The following is an 18,619-nucleotide window of genomic DNA, read 5'->3' as shown; positions in this document are numbered from 1 at the left end:
AATAGGAATATTCAAACCTCTGTTTTACAACATTTTGGAGGAAAATGCTTCATATCCACCTATAAAATATTATTTTTCTCGACGTCTTAATTAGAATTTTACACTTATGATATCCCGCCATTTTGAAGCTGCAATTGCAAATCAATTCTCCATACATACGTGAAAACTGAATGATATTTCAAGACCGTTTTATGTGTCTTAATTTTCACAATAATTTCTGAAAAAAACAACGCTTAAACTGACGCAGTGACGTCACGATGTTGTATTGCATGGGTACATGTAAAACAGTTCCAGCCGACATGATTGTATTGCATCCGACCAACCAGTATTATACCCGTAGGTATAAGAGAAAACAATGTTTAAAAAATGCAATAATGAAAAATACAGTAAACATGCAATGGTGGAAATTCGTTTGACTTTTTTATTTAATGCATTATCCCCTGCTTAGACAAGTAATGTTCTGCATGACTTTTTATCATTTCATAGGTGTACTTGTATACGACTAAGTTGATGTGTATCTCGGCTAAAATTATGTGTTACTGTTGACTTGTAAATTGATGTGTAGCTTGTAAATTGTAACAAAATTCACATGTATGCGAAAAGTGTACATTTCAGGAAATAAGCCCACATGGTTCAGTATATACATACATGTATATATGTATTATTGTCATCAAATAACTGTACTGTTATGTCTACTGATATCTATAACAGACACAAAGAGCGTTTGATTGACCGGATTCGACTTTACAAAACATTCACATCGAGTCCAGTTTGACTTACAGTTTTGTCGGAGAAGTGCTTGAGAAAACTATAAAGATTTTCGTAGTAAAATAAATAGTTTTCGTTCACTTGTTGAGTTGTATTCACAAATTCCCTTTCATGTTAGTATATTAATTATTTTGATCTCAAAGGGATACAGTTATACTAAATACATAATTATTTTTCAAATATCGGTGTACAAATAATCTTGCTACACCATGGATTTATGATAGCTTGTCTACATGTGTATTCAGCAAACATTCTTATTTTCCTGAATTGTAGTGGTTGTTATAAGATAACAATTTTGATTTCGGCATTGATACATAAGGTACTTCACGCTGTACGAAAAACCAAGCAAAATTTATTGTCATAAGTTTGAGTTAATTATAAAAGTGGCGGGTCTTACTTATCATAATTTTTGAAACCTGCAAATACGAAACCTACACATCTAAATTATTCATCGCTAAAATAGTAAATATAGGAAGTTGAGATGAGGAAGTATTTACTTAAGTCTGAATACGTGATCATAGTATTTATATTACTACACAATCAATATTATATAATCAAAGAAATACGAAACTAAGAAACGAAATTAGCAACTGAGTATACATGTATTCTACAAAACTCAAAGTCGAAACGGACACCAATGACAAAGGACGTGTGTTGGCTAGGTAAGTAGAAACAACATTATTATTGTGATTTAGACAATGAATTGAACCCTTTCCTTTCCCATCCTAAAATGGTTGTTTTGTTTATGAATAATAAGTAACTCTAAAGCCTAAAATTACATCACAAAAAACATAAAAACATGCTTTTCACATATCTCGGAATTGTAATTTGTTAAATATTGTATTAGTATGTTATATTTGAAATTTATTTAGATGGCAGCTTCACTCAACTGAGTACTATGAATTTTACAGTGTAAAAATAATTGAAAATATAATATTGAAAACAAACATTACACCGCCACAGAGCGATGTAATACTAATACATGTAACTGCTAGTTTACCCATGGTTTATCATCAGTATTACTTAAGGATAACGGTCAAGGTTGAACAAAACCCTATTATCAGTTAACGCAAATAGGGTTATCATCTTGTCATATCTTATCCATTTGTATGCGACGGAAACAACAAGAAAAATATAGTGACCGGTTAGGGCCACCTCGCAATCTCGAAACCTCGCAACCTTAACATAGAGGCGTGATCGCGAGATTGCCAGCCTCGCAATGTCGCGATCTCGCGACATCGTACAAGGAGTAATTTGCACATGCGTATTAGCCAATAAGCGTCTGATTGATTGATTTTTTTTCTGGCAATTGATCATTTTCTCTATTACAACTTCTATTCAATTATATTTCTAAGAATCAAAACTTGTTATGGTTTCAAATGGATTTTTGTTAAAATTCCGTATTGTATTGCATTGTGAATTACATACAAATTAAAACATCTTTGAATGAAACCTACTGATGAAAAAAGATGAATGATGAATGATATATATGAAATCATAACAAGTGGTATCTCTTAGAAATATGATTTAATTGAAGTGTAAGTAGAGAAATGAAAAGCATCAGTTATCAGTTATGGCTTGTATATCAATTAGACGCTTATTTGGCAATATGCATGTGGACGCGAGGTTGCGAGATGGCCCTAATCGGCCAACATAATAGACCCTAAGCCTAGTATGTAGTCTTTAATAACACATAATTAGCCAGTGTTAACATATTGTGACGTCATCAGAAAGTGTTTAAGCTTGTCATGTATAACATTGTAGTTAAAGTTACTATACACATGAACTGAAAGGGACGTAATAGTTACATATATTGATTACAACATAGTTTTGCCATGATAAAACCTACAAGGTGCCGAGTGGATGATACGTGAAGAACAAGTAACCTACATATAATGTGTAATCTACTTGTATCATAGATGTAACATATTTATCTATTTCGGCCTGGTCGTGAGGTCATTATTGCCTTATAGTATCATCGAGGAATGAATAGTGCCTAGTTGAAGGTGAAAGAACTATTCCATCACGAGACAATACTATAAGGCAATAGTGACCTTACAACCAGGCCATAACGGGTTTAGTATATCACTCTTACATGAGACCTGTCTTATGTCATTGTAACAGAAGCACGTCAGGCGACACCTCTATCTCCATTCCCACACCATTGTTGCATTAAAAGTACAACGTATGAATTATTGCAAAAATCTGTGTTTCTTTAAAACGAAATCCAGTTTCATGAATATTACAATTATATCAATATATAGAACAAGAGTGAACTGTCTTTTGTAGAAAAGCAACATTAGATGTTCAATTTCGCGCCACTTCAATAGTGCCTGCTTCCACGTGCACTATGGCAAATAGTACCCATGTGTGTAGCCAATCAGAATCAAGTACCTTTAAAGTGATGTACAAATTATCTTAAGTTCTCGAATGACAGATAATGGTATGTTATGTTCAAGCTGAGTAGGCTTATACTAGCAATTCATCATTGGCTGTAAATATTGTAAAATATTCTGAACATCCGATTTATCTGGGCTCAAGGTCATTTCGGAGGTCAAAGTTTATAAAATAATATTTTTATTGTTCAAGTACTATTTAGAAACATACATCAGAAAGACATCCGGTTTTGAATTTTGATTTTTCGAGAAAAAAGTAAAATTGGTCATTTTCATGTTTTCAAAAACATATTTAAGCAGCTTAATCTGGAATAACAGATTATATCGGACCATGATATAATATGAACACTGTATATTTATACAAAAATAACATGTTTAAACCAATATTATTAAGAGTAGTTAGCCTAGAGAAATGCTTATAAACCTGACGTCCCTCTCTCTATATATAATGATATTTCTGTCATAATTAATAAAATATTAGAGCAGAAATGACATTGCCTTCAAATCATAGGTTTGTGAATTTCAGTTAAGAAAAACATATAGATAAGTAAAGAAGTACATCACAGTGACCTTGTTAAATATTTGTTCTATTTTAGAATAATTAAATTAATGAATTAGCTGAACATTTTTATTTTACAACGATTTGATAGCTTGTGATTGATGGCATTGTCTGTTAAAGAAATCTTCTGGTTTTCCATGTTTAAAAAGGTTTTTAAGTTATTTATGTTATATTTATTTATTTTTTATGAGAGCTCCTCAAGCATGCAGGATGTAGAGTCGTAAAAGGCTACTAAAATATTAATCTTGTGACTACATGTACATAGATGTATTTTTTTTATTTGTTCAGCCATTTGATAGCTTGAGCTTGATTTTAGTATGTGGATCTTGACATGATCTGCTTAAGGTGATAATGGTGAAAAATTGAAACAGCAGGACAATACAGACGATAACTTTTAGCAAGCTGTCACAACCGCTGTCAACACCAGGGCACTGACTCCGATATGGTGCTATGAAATTATTTTATGAATCGAAAAATCGACAAAAGGAAATACACACCATTTAATATATCTTTATTATTTAAACTTGTATTACAAGGCCGTCGCAGACCTGATTTTTTTTTTTTTTTTTTTTTTTTTTTCAAAACTGCAGAGTAACAATGTATTTTAATACGGCACCATACCTCACCCATAAAATAAAATGGTATAGATAAATGTATTATACCTTCTGTTTCATTTTCAATAAAAATAAATGTGAGAGACACATGCTGCCTAAATCAATTTTATAGAAATATATTGGCGTTAAGAGCAAATATCATTACAAATCCGTAACAATGGTATATTCGGAAATGCAGTGAATATTTCATTATATGATATCATGTATGTTTAGGAAGAAAATGGTATTGTTCAAGTGATGATTATTGCCCTAGACCAGTCAGTATTGCACGCGCATAAATGAGAGAATACATTTTCTCTCATACATACACGTGTAATACTGGGTGGTCTCGGTTAATACACTCATGTCGCCTAAGACTGTACTGCATGGGTAACAGAAAAACCTCGTGATATCACAGCATCGACAAAATTACTATTTTTTCAGTACATTTTTTCTCAGAAATAAGGCTGTATTTAGTTTAAAAGATACAAACAACGGGATTTGCGTTGAAAATTCCATGCAATTTTCATGCATGGAGAATTTGAATTTTCGAATTTATTTCAAAAGGGATTTTACAACATTCTGTCCCCATCGGGTAGAATACCCCTATCAACTTATACACATAAAAATGTTTTTACGTGTAAATTGTGGAATATGTCGCTATCATCATCACCTTATTAAATGGGTTATTGAAAAAGTTTCAAATTGCATGGACTAGCTTCGAATTTAATCATAAATGTTTATTTGTTTATAATAGTTTATTTCTACCAAATTTTTAATACTCTATGATATTGAACTCAAATCTGGATCGTTTGTTATATCATTGAAACAGTTTCTGGGCTTCTTCAACCGTACATACCTTCTGACAAAATGTATTATACTGATTTGACTTCTTGTTACACACGTAAGTGTGTCAGAGCGTAATTAAGAAATCTGAACTGTACATTGTACAGTGTCAAATAAATATCAAAGATATCATTGTGATTAAAAAAATGTTGTATTGATCATTGGTGTAGTAATGTAGACATAACATGATTTCTTTTATATCGTTTAATCGCTTCCGATTTTGTTCAACATACAACTACAGTACTAAATAAGAAGGTCTTTCTGTAACACGTCCACTCATGCAGAAACGCACTTATTCTACTCTAGTATAGTATGAAGGTCTGCGGTACATGGTATTATTTTTCTATTGTGTAAAGACGAGCTTAATATGTAATTATCTTCTGAAATAGTGAGATGAAGGAAACATGATATATCATTTAAGTTTTATGGTCTATGACTGTCTTTTTGTTATAGAAAAAACGTTTAAACCGTTCTTAATATTTTTCTCCGTCTCTCTAAGTTTTACACTTTCCATATTCACCGACTTTTGTAAAGTTCGCATTCGCAAAAGTTATTAAAAAACTAAATTCAAATATTGATTTTCCATGTTTAAATAGTTGGGGAGTATCCGAATTTTTCCTATCTATTCCTATCTGTACGGGTATTGCCGATGTTGGTCACGAAATAAGATTCGGGAGGTTCCGATCTATACGGGAATCGCCGATGTCGGTCACGTGATGTAACTCGGTTTTCCGATATTACCCGAAAATGTTAAACATGATGTTGATACATGTGTCCGCTTATAAAACGATGCATGTCATTCCTTCCCTCTCTCTGAATTTTATGACAGTGTTTTTATGGACTTGAATCATCATGTTTTTGCATTCATATTCACCAATTGTATGTTTAACAACAGTTTATTGGAGTAAGAATTACATGAAATACAACTTAAACACCTACCATGCAACTTAATAATAACGCACCATTTGTATTTTACAGTCACATTACCGACGAAACATGATCCACACCATTGTATCATTTGCAATACATATAGGGGAGACGTATACTTGTTCTGCTGCATCCTTCAAGAGTCATTTTGAAAGGGGGGGGGTCAAATAAATTTGTTTATGCATGGTAGTAATTCGTTTGATGTAAAATTACCTACGGCTCTGCTGTTGAACCCAGACAGGAGTTTCCATTCCTTTGGTTATGAGGCCGATACAAATTATCGTAATATAGCACAGACGGAAGGGGAGGACGAAAGCAGTTTCCACTACTTCCAGAATCTACATACAATGTAATGTGAAGGTATCCTTGACACTTTTCACATTGTTTTCTTTGTTATTGAACAAAAGTAGTTTTCGTGTTTCTTTCATCTTCGTCGAAATTATTTTTGTTTCTCTAAAAGAAGCGTGCTTACAAAGCCATATTGTTCGATGTTCATGTGTCACTCCGGACTATTTCCAAACAAAAACTTAACAATTTTGGGGGTGCTGGGGACGTCCCATCGATCACGTAATTTGGTAACGCCGTTTTGTACCCACCGATCACTTATTTTGGCGAATAAGTTAATTCAGTAGATTGATATAATAATATGTAATTAATACTCGTCCTTCCTTTGCCCAGCCAGAATAGAATTAATTGTTTTCCCTGAATATCTTTGTATCATTTTAACCCATTTAGAAATTTTACACGTTAGAATCATGCATCCGTAGGTCTGTCATCGTCAACGGCAGAGCTTATGCATATAAATGACATGATAATATAAGAATAATAAATGTTTCTTATACATAATTGTCAACTTAATAAAGACCCAATGTTTCATTCCAGACACTCTTGTTTTTGCTTTTGATTAGATTACGTACAGCAAGTGCCTATCTATGACAGCTTTCTGAAGTTCATATAACAATTTATCTGATAAAAAATTACCTTGGCAAATGGAGACACGATTTATATACATTATTTGTTTTGTAGGCTGTGAGCAAAAGTGAGAAATTGAAGGATATGACAGGGAAATTCACATTGGTGTCCGACATATTTTTTCATTCGATAAGTTTTATTAAAACTAAACATGACAAAATGATACAAACGTATGGATTCATACAAGAAGCCTTTAAGTATGTAATTACTATTCCTGCAAGATGGGGATACATCGGCAAACAACTCATAAGGGAGGCAGCAGAGAGGGTAAGTACAATAAGTATAAACCTAAAGCGCCAAAGATATTTCTTCCTTTAAATGCAAATATGCAGAACTCCAGAAATAAATTGCATACACAACATTATAATAGAATGCATGAACAAAATGTTTAATCTATTAAATGTAATAAATCCCCTAGACTGACAACATATGTAAACAGACACCTAATCGAAGTTCGAATGTCGGCGTAAAAACACTGAATACTCATCGTCATAAGGGTCGTTTAAACGATGTCATAATCGTATAATACTTTCATAGTACCGATACTACTCTACAATCTTATTACAGTGTAGATATGCACGCCTGCATAAATTAGTCGGAATTTGGGATTTCTCCCAATTTTACTCTAACCCATACCATTTTCCCGTAAACTCGGTTCATGTACATTTATCCTTGTAGGCGACTACACCGATATCGAAAAATATATTGTGACTACAATTTCTACGCTGTGTTACAACCTACATTGTAAAGATAACGCACATTGAAGAAATATTTTTGAGGTATACATCCGAATAAAAATGTTTGCATTTCATTGATATTTCCTTTACCGTCAATTGGAATATTTTGAATGTAGTCATTTTTGTCCTAATCCAAATGTTACTTTCAGTTTCGTTATATCCGCCCCAAGCTCCGATTTCTCGAAATGAAATTGCAAACTGAAGTTTCTGTCCTTTTGTTATCTCATTGCATACATATTTAAACCTTTTGTCCTTTTTGGACAAACCATTATGCTATAAATAAAATTTCAGTACATCAAATTATTTACACTTGCTAGGCTTGTACACTGTACGCAAATTTTAGCCGAGTTTGTTTACCATAACTGCATGGAAACATTGAAATTTGAACATACATATAAAAATGTTCTATGTAACGTTTAAGGTCTACTTTTCAAGAAACACACGACTTTGTGAACATTTTGACGCACTTAAATGTAGTGTCGTTTTTCATAGAATTTTGGAAAAGTACAAGATGTCAAAAAGAAAATTGGCAGTACGGCCGAAAATCATTAAATTTATGTCTAAAGCGCAGTGAAATAAGTACATGCGGTCAGTCCATGAAGACATGTTGTGGTCTATAAATACTTCAATTCACATTTTTGCAAAGTTATCGGTAATTGTGAAAAGATTCCTACAGATTTGTTTTCATCTAAACATAAGAATAAAAGAAAGAATGTCACAGCGCACAAATCAGGCATATTAACAAAGCCTTTTAAAAGCGTAATGCATGCTTTTCAGTGCATTTGAATGATTTCCACAGATCAATTCATCAAACCTTATGATTTTTAATAGATTACCAAAGAAATAGTAAACATGTCAATATTTTCTCCCAGTTATGACACTTATAACTTAAATACATATTTTCTAATAAAAAAGAAAGAAAAAAACCCAAACCTGAAAGATGGTGGATTTGAAATAAAACGTTTAGACACTGCCAGTAATAGTCTATTTGGCAGAAACATGATAGATTTGCATTTCACACACGACATTTCCGTTTTCACCAGGCTTGCATACCTAGAGATGGGCTGATTGTCGTCTCCGAACCAGTTGTCGCTGCGTTCGGTCGCAATCCTGAGAGCGAGGCGTTTTACAGAGAGTTCAACGCTGGAGAAGACTACATTGTAGTTGATTTACAAGGTAGATCATAATTTTGACTTTTAGAAAAATCATAAGAAATATTTTTAAAACTACAGGTAATTATAATATCATTTTAAATAAACATTTCGTCTATGATATGATACTGTAACGTATTAACATGCTAGTGTTTCCCACAGGAAAAAAAAGGCATGGTGCTGGGTTTTGAAAGGGGCACCTTGACCGCGATAAATAACCATCAGAGGGGCACAAAGGTTATATCGACAACTTCCAATACAAGGGGAAATCTTTAAAACTGTCTTTTTGTTTATTTAATTCTGGTTCAACTTAATATCATTTAAATGCTTTAAACTCTCTGTGTTGCTAAGTAATATCAGGACATCTATTTAATTATTCTGAGTGAAAAAAAATGATTTTGAAAATTGTAATCTGCAGATCATATGATCATGACTATAATTGATTCACAATAAAGATCTAAATTTCATTTATATTAATTAAAAGAATGGGAAAATTCAAAATGTATTCCTTTATTTCAATCCAATTACCTTTATTTTAATATATATCTTTATTTAAATATTAAAAATACTGTATTAATTTGAATAAGATAACATGTTTCATAATAATGGACAATCAATTAAAATAATGTTCTAAATTTACAAGCACTAAATTAAGAAAATACAGATAAGTGTTAGAGTAGTATGCAAAATATTTCAATTTAATCTGATAGAGAAAAAAGTTGATTTCTTTTCAATTTGATTTATTTTAATTACTTTGCTATTAATAATTTTATTATTATTAAGATATCTTTTCTAAAAATAAATTCACACCGAAATTCTAAAAAAAGATAATACCGTTTTCATTTTTAAAAAAACGTGAATATTAGTAAAATCCTGAAATTCAATACCTCCGGATCTTCTATTACAATACACCCAAATTGGCAGCCATTACGATTGCAAATCTTGTGACATCCATCCGATATAGATAGGCCTATTTAGCATTAAAAACGTGAGTAAATCATTTACAGTTGTAAGCAGTATTTGTTTTTGAAGTAATGCTCACTAGCTGTAGTCATAAAACTTATTGAAAGGCCAGCTGATTGTTTTCTAGGCTGCCGATCGGCTGCTTGACTTCAGCTAACGTAATACACAGACCTGAAAGTGACACCACAAGCCAAGGTGGAAATAGCCCAAGGCTGCTAATTAGGGCCACTGGGGTGTTGGTCAGGGGGTCAGGGAGTGGTCACACTTCTTTTGTTTACTTAATTATCATGCCACTACCTGGTATTTTGTTGTAGTTTAGTAGAAGTGTACTGGGGACAAACAGGGCACGGCGTTGTCATAGGGGCATGGCGTCAGGTAAAAAGGGCACGGCGCGGCGCCATGCTAATCAGGGCTGTGGGAAACACTACATGCTATCATATAGAATTATCTTAATGCATTGGTTACTTGAGTGTAGAAGATATTTTTGACTAAAATGTTTTTTAAAATAGAAGGCGAATTTTAAAAAACTGGAAATCATCAAAATGTTTCCGTCAAATTATCATTATTTTTTCAGCACATGATAAAACAGAATAACATCATTTTAGAAATGCACACATTGATAATTTTGCCGTTCGATTTGTTTTATCAAAATGAACTCTTTCATCATGAATTTTAATAATTAGTTCTTAGTGATAATTGTTTTTATCATCCCATCAACATGAATGATTTCTTAAGAAGCTTTTTTCGTCAGAAGGAAGAACACCACTTGGAGATGATAGCGCTACTCAAGAATCAAAGAATACTTCTCAGCCAGATCTTTTGGTAGAAATATTTGCTAAAGCTAACAGAATGCTATACAGATGAATACTTACAATAACAATAATAACAATAATAACAAACACCTCGAAGAAAACAACACTGGAAAGATAGATAAACTCGTGTTAGCTAAAGTTCTCGTGATATAAACGCTAACCGTTAACCTTACTGATAATATTTTAAGACGCTTTCAAATGTATATATGAAGGATAGGGGTAGTCTACCCGAGGGTAACAAGATGTTGGAAACCGAGGTTGGATGGTTTTACAACATTTTGTGATGCAAAGGGTAGACTATCCCTATCCTTCATATACACACATGAAAGAGTCTTTTTCTTTCATATCTCGACGTTTTATTGTAATTTTTACTTCAATTAATTTCCGATATTTTGAAATAAATACGAAGAGAAAAAACCGCGACTGCAAAGCAATTCTCCGTATATGAAAATTTCGTGATGTTTTCGACAGAAATCCCGTTGTTTGTATCTTTTAAAGGCCCACTGCCTTTCTGGAGCAAAATTAAAAAGTTTATTAAAACATTAATAATTAACAACACCAAACATAAGCAATATTCCCTGCGTAATGTATGATAGCAGTGGAGATTCATTTCGCTGTTTTGCCGTCTTGCGCAGTGATAGTCAACTACCGCGCGGTATTCAGGACTACGGCGGGAAACACAAGACGACCCGCGTTATGAAAATTAACATTTTATTTATTGGAATAATTTTTCCAGATGATGATGATGAGTATAGGACTAACGGTAAGTTTAATAACTTTTGCGACTTTACAAAATTATCGATCTCGTTCTACATTCCAATTTAAAAAATTAAAAGCCGTTTCGGAGAGGTAGTGGGCCCTTAAAGTAAACCCAGCCTTGTTTCTAAAAAAAAATGGGTAGCCATGCAATACCGTTTCGCACAACATGAGTGCATCGCCCGAGACCAGCTAGTATTACACCTGTACATACGAGAGAAAATGTTTTCCATTTCCCAATTTGTTCATTTGTCTTTCTATTTAGAAATGTACCTGTGTGTTTGCATATTACGCACGGTTGGGTATATTGGAATTTTTGTATCCCTTAACCATATTAAAAAAATATATCGGTTAATTATGAAAAATCAAAAGCACAACTCGCTTAGAGATGTGGACTGATGAAGAAAGCGGAAAAAAGTTTTGTGGTCGAAGTTCTCATTTTGTATTTATTTATTTTCTTATTTAAGGTAAAACTGTCGATATATCTTGGCATGAACATGGTGGACGTCTCAAACAACTATTTCCGTCCAAAGGTAGGACGCTTGGAGCTGATAATGTTTACAGAGGAAATCCTGAAATTCCTCGAGCAAATCTTCGGGGAGAAGTGCATGTTAAATGTGAAGGGAGATACAGATGTGTATCAAACTTTAGTGAGGGATATTAAACACAAAAAAGATGTGTGTTCCACTGACATACGAGGAGCGAAAATGATTGTATAATGTCTACGATACCGTATGAAATCATCTCTCAAGGCAACATTGACGTGAGCCGTTCCCATGATAGCGTAAAAGTTCTTCAAGGTCAAGGCAAACTAAGAATACGAAAGGAACAGTGGTGCCTGCTGTTTGAAAATACTATCACCGCTATCGGAGCAAACATTGAGAAGGTCATAGAAGACAACAAATTACAAAATGTTGAGTTCTTACTTATGGTAGGCGAGTTTTCAAAATGTAAACTACTTACAACCGTTATCAGGAAGAAATTTCCCCAAAAGAAAATTATCGTTCCAAAGGATCCAGGCCTCGCTGTAGTAAGTGGAGCAGCCTACTTCGGTTTACAGTGGGACTCAGAGCTCGCACAAGACAAAGCAAAATATACATACGGCATTCAAGACTGGCCAAAGTTTGAAAAAGCCAAACACCCGTTGGACAAGTTAGTAGTCATAGACGGGGGTCGCACGATGTAAAGATGTATTTCTCAAATATATCGAACAAGGGCAGGAAATTCCCGAAAACCGAACACTATCATTTATTTGGACACCTTTTACCACAGATAGTTCTGACACCATAGACTGCACCGTGTATGTCTCGTCTGAAAGTGAACCCCATGTTTACTGACGATGATGCTGGTTGTACCGTACTCGGGGTCCTACACACACGCCTTTCATTGTGAATGGGAGGAAGGAACGGGTAAGGATTGAGCAAACTATCATCTTCTGCCCAACATGCATCACTTTACAGGCTAAGAACCTGTCAACTGGAGAAACCTGCGAAACACAGATTGAATATATGTAAGTTCCCTCTCTAATTGTTCTTTTTGTTTTACTATGTTTCTTAAATTAATTCGTGTGCATTTCTCTCCGTTCTTAATTTCGCTACCTGTGTCAAATGCACACAATACGAAACATAAAACAGGAAACAGGTTTATAATCGCATTTCAAATCCATGTGAACTACATATTGAGTATTTCATTCTATCAGAAGAGTGCAATATTATATTTTCATGTCTACATGATACCTTCGGTAAATATAAGAAAATCCGCATAAAGTGTTGACACTGGCCCCCATTTAACTTTCATTAATTGATGTTCTTCCGTACATTTCTAGCATTGTTTCTTGTCATATTTCACTAAAACAGCGTTATCTGCATATTGTGCGTTGCCATGATGGTAACTTGTGTGGTAGGGTATACTGAAATTTTTTGAACTGAATTTACCATATCTTATTTCCAGGTAGAGGGATTACTGGGTGATGGAATGCATGGCAACGAACAATGAGAGTGATAGATATATCCTGTCGACAAGACTGTGCAGCATCTCATGTGCTTGGTGTAATACCTAAACATCATCGGATATACTGGCAAGTAGATGGAGCTCAGAGAAGCCTAAAACATTTGTTAGCAATTGGAATGTGACTACTGTATATCTGTATATCACATCCATCTAATACAGCGCTGAACATTCATTTATCATCATTTATGATTGAGCTCACTTGAGTTAGGGAGCTAAGTTCTATTAACACTGGTATCATCATTTAATTTAGTTTAATTACTAGATCAACTTTTTAAGTTCTGGTAAATTAAACAGGACACTAGTGATGGGTTGTTTTGCTATTACTGAATAATAAAATGTTGAACATATTAATTTTTAATCATGTGGGGTGTACTGTGAAGTATAGCCGTTGTTTCGTATGTGTTTCAATTTTCTAATTGTAGTGTTGCTTTTTGTTTGTCATTTACTAAATGAGTTTTGACAGTTGGAATGTCCCAACGGTTTTACGACAGAATTGTACCGGAAAAACATATCTATGTCAATGTACTGCTTTATTTTATAATTGTATTTCAATTGTTGACGACAAAGAATGGAAGCGGGATGAAAAGAAGCAGGTGCTTATTTCAATTGAAATTCTGAATGCAGGTGTGTCTGGATTTCGCCTAGGATATATAAAATATGAAAAGATATCTAAACAATCAATGCCTCAATTTGAAATGCTTGTTTTGAATTAACATTTATATGATTCACTTCATCTACGGGATCCGAAGACGCGTTTTTATAATTTTGTAAGGTTTCTTCTAAAAGTCTTTGTTCAAAAATTTTTTACACTTTGACAGTTAAAAAACTGATCGATGTATATTATACAATTATAGCATTTTGATGAGGTCGATGCATGTTTATATTGACCAAAGAAAATTATCGTAGTCTGGAACGTAGTCCGAGGTTGATAATTTTTCTTTGGTCAATAAAAAAACATGCATCGACCGAATTCAAAATGCTACAATTGTTTTATTAATTTGAATTGGTTTTTCTTTACAAGCAATACATAAAAAGACATACAACAATTTAGTGGAATACATCTGCATTTGTATTACATTACAAAATATTTGCCTGAAATTGAATGATAAATATATAATCAAAAAGTGATCATTCTAATGATACAAGGTTCTGCGTAGATACAACTTTTTTGATTAATCCTGATTTCCATATACATGCTCAGTAGAAATTGTATGGCGAATATTTTAGGTTAGTTAATTGTTTTTAATTTTGAACATGCAGAACGACTTATTAGACGTTGTGTGAAATTGATGGACACCTTAGCGTCACGATGCTCCGCGTGGTTTTGTGGCCTATGGTAGTCTCGTCTGTTGTGAATGAAAAAAAACCCATCGAAATCTATTTGTTTTTTTTTTGATTGGACCTTAGACTCTGTGTTCTGTGTTTTGTTTTTTTTTTTGTATTCGCAGTCCTTTCTTTTTCTCTTATTGCTGATGTGACCCTGTTATTGTAGTCATATAGAATAATTGAAAATGGGTATTGTCGTGCCCATTGAGCCTGTCATTATTATTATCTTTGTTTTTTAGTACATATGATTGAAATGTGTATTGATGTAATATATCGTATATGTAAAAAATGCAGAGAGAATTATCGAGTAGGAGTAGTTGAAGTGGGTACAAATTGGAATTTACATTATCATCACTTCGACAATTAAAAAATGTTTTTCGACCAAATATATTGATTTGCGTTGTTTTTAATTAACTGCACAATGCATACATTTTTTTTAATTAAAATTCTAAAAATGACTGAAGTGTTCATTGATAGTGATCGGCATAATGTAATTACCAAATGTCAAAAAATGAAGAAAAGAAAACCTAATAAATATACCAGGCTAACAAAGTCATCAAGTTTTTTTTCATCGTTTTAGTTGCAAATTATGTTATCATAATTTTATCACTGATTTTTTCTATAATTTTTTTTAATATGAAGAATGTTACAGCTAGTATTTTGACTTTCATAACTGAATTTTCTTTATTTATGCGGAGGCATTAGTATCAACCTCATTGATGCACCACTGTATATATTATATATGTTATATTTATCTTAACCATGTATAAGACGAGCTGCTAAGCTCAACATGTAATCAAGTTTAAATAAAGTCTATTATTATTATTATTATCATTACAAGCTAACCGATACTTACATTATATATATCATTGGCTTCTTAGGTAAAATATGTGTTTTCGTTTAAATATCACATACAGTGTATATAACAAGAATGACAATCAAAAAGCTATCCTAATTCTATAACATATATGTATAATTCATTATTCACAAAAATAATACGGGCACCCACTTGAAACGCCATGATATACTCGTGCATATCAAAAGGTCTCCAATGCCTTTAATGACATACGTATCAAATTACTAGTAAACGTTTCTGTCATAATTTGCGTGCCCCTGTGTTTTGGCTGAGGTGACCAAAGATTGCATTTTACGGTCTCGGAATAGCAGTTGAGACTGCTTGTTTTACATATGCTCATAAAAATTTAACTGTCGAAAACATATATATCTAGATTTAATATCCCGTGAAAAGTTACATAATATAAGACAACGATCGAGTGTATCGTGGGTAGCGATAGGCCAATGACGTCTCCTTGCAGGCGGTGTATGGGATTTGTAAATTATTTAGTCTAGATGAAATAAATGATTATTCTAATTACTGGTTTATGTAAATAATGAATAGACTTGTAATATTTTCAACGTTGAACATTTTTGTTTTGCTATAATTAATAGCGATACTGCTATTGTTTGTGCGATGAGATGAGATGAGGAGGTTTTGCCGAGTCATCTCGGTTTTCCCTGTGGACACCAAAATAAAACTTTTATTGTAAGTTATTGACCGTGTATTCCGTTTATCCTGCAACTTTTCTCATTATACATACATAAGATGGCATTCAAAACGAAAGCAAATTGCTTGTTATTTACACGATTTCGCTCAAAGCGAAACGCTTCTTCGATGATCAAGAAAAGTTGCATTCACTAAACTGAATGAGTGTGTACTCCTTTTTACTACCGTTGGAATTATGTCAGCGACGTCATTCCGGTGATTGTGACGTCACTGTTTGGCGGGACTGACTGCCGTTTCATTCACTCCTACTAAAAGTGACGTCACTGGAATGTTGGGGATCAAGTCAACAAATTTAGAAATTGAATCAAACGAACGAAAGAAATTAAACATTTATTTACGACATCTAATATTTTCCTATTGCAACTATTACAGGAAATTCTTGTTATCCGATATCGGGTTTTGTGCCCGACTAATGTCGATATTAGAGCTAAAATGCATTGTCTCTTGATATTATTCCGCTCCTTTTGTTGATTTTAAATTCGTAAAATGAACTTTACCCGCGAAGGGCGTCAGAACGCTTGTTTTCAACGTGAACAAACACCGTAGTGATAAAGACCTTCCAAGTGAAAATTTGCATCAGGGAAATAGGGACACAAAAAGACGATTTTCTCCAAAAGTAAGTAAGTTACACTACATTAATTTTGCTGGAACACTTAAAAAATCGTTCTGATTTCAGAACAATTGGAATTATAAAGATATCTCTTACAGTATTATTATTATTATTATTATTACAAGCTAACCGATACTTACATTATATATATAATTGGCTTCTTAGGTAAAATCTGTGTTTTCGTTTAAATATCACATACAGTGTATATAACAATAAAGATAATAAAAATGCTAACCGAATTTTATAACATATATGTATAATTCATTTTTCACAAAAAAATAATACGGGCAGCCACTTGATACGTCATGATATACACGTGCATATCAAAAGGTCTCGAATACTTTTAAATGACATACGCATCAATTTAATCGTTTCAGTCATAATTTGCGTGCACCTGTGTTTTGGCTGAGGTGACCAAGATTGCATTTTACGGTCTCGGAATAGCAGTTGAGAGTGCTTGTTTTACACATGTTCATAGAAATTTAACTGTCGAAAACAGATATATCTAGATTTAATATCCGATGAAAAGTTACATAATACGTATAAGACCACGATCGAGAGTATCGTGGGTAGCGATAGGCCAAGGACACCTCCTTGCAGGCGGTGTAAGGGATTTGCAAATTATTAAGTCTAGATGAAATAAACGATTATTCTAATTACTGGTTTATGTAAATAATGAATGTACTTGCAATATTTCCAACGTTGGACATTTTTATTTTGCTATAATTAATATCGCTGCTGCTATCGTTTGTGCGATGAGATGAGATGAGGAGGTTTTGCTGAGTCATTTCTGTTTTCCCTGTCGACACCAAAATAAAACTTGTATTGTAAGATAGCGACCAGGTATTCTGTTTATCCTGCAACTTTTTCATTATACATACAGAAGATGGTAATCAAAACGAAAGCAAATTGCCTGTTATTTACACAGAATGTTCATTCCGGTGATTGTGACGTCACTGTTTGGCGGGATTGACTGCCGTTTCATTCATTCCTACTAAAAGTGACGTCACTGGGATGTTCGGGATCAAGTCAACAATTTTAGAAATTGAATCAAACGAAAGAAATTAAACATTTATTTACGACATCTAATATTTTCCTATTGCAACTATTACAGGAAATTCTTGTTATCCGATATCGGGTTTTGTGCCCGACTTATGTCGATATTAGAGCTAAAAATGCATTGTCTCTTGATATAATTCCGCTCCTTTTGTTGATTTTAAATTCGTAAAATGAACTTTACCCGCGAAGGGCGTCAGAACGCTTGTTTTCAACGTGAACAAACACCGTAGTGATAAAGACCTTCCAAGTGAAAATTTGCATCAGGGAAATAGGGACACAAAAAGACGATTTTCTCCAAAAGTAAGTAAGTTACACTACATTGATTTTGCTGGAACACTTAAAAAATCGTTCTGATTTCAGAACAATTGGAATTGTAAAGATATCTCTTACAGTATTTTCATTATTATTATTATTATATATAATGTAAGTTAATTATTGCTTCATGTGATGTGATTAAAATCAGTGTACATAGAAATACATTTGTGTAATTGTTTAAATCTTCATCACAGATTCAAAGCAATTGTAGTAGATGTTCTAAATGTATCTGTATTGTAAATGTAAGGATTAACT

General features: G+C 33.2%; 1 pseudogene; it reads left to right on the top strand.

Moving 5' to 3' along the window:
* The first annotated feature begins 4,607 nt into the window (after window positions 1–4,607).
* LOC138326426 (heat shock 70 kDa protein 12A-like) lies at window positions 4,608–12,994 on the top strand (annotated as a pseudogene).
* Window positions 12,995–18,619: the final 5,625 nt, after the last annotated feature.

Source organism: Argopecten irradians, chromosome 6 (genome assembly GCF_041381155.1).
Source record: "Argopecten irradians isolate NY chromosome 6, Ai_NY, whole genome shotgun sequence".
NCBI lineage: Eukaryota > Metazoa > Mollusca > Bivalvia > Pectinida > Pectinidae > Argopecten > Argopecten irradians.
The sequence above is the reverse complement of the archived record's forward strand: the minus strand, read 5'-3'. Positions and strand labels throughout refer to the sequence as shown.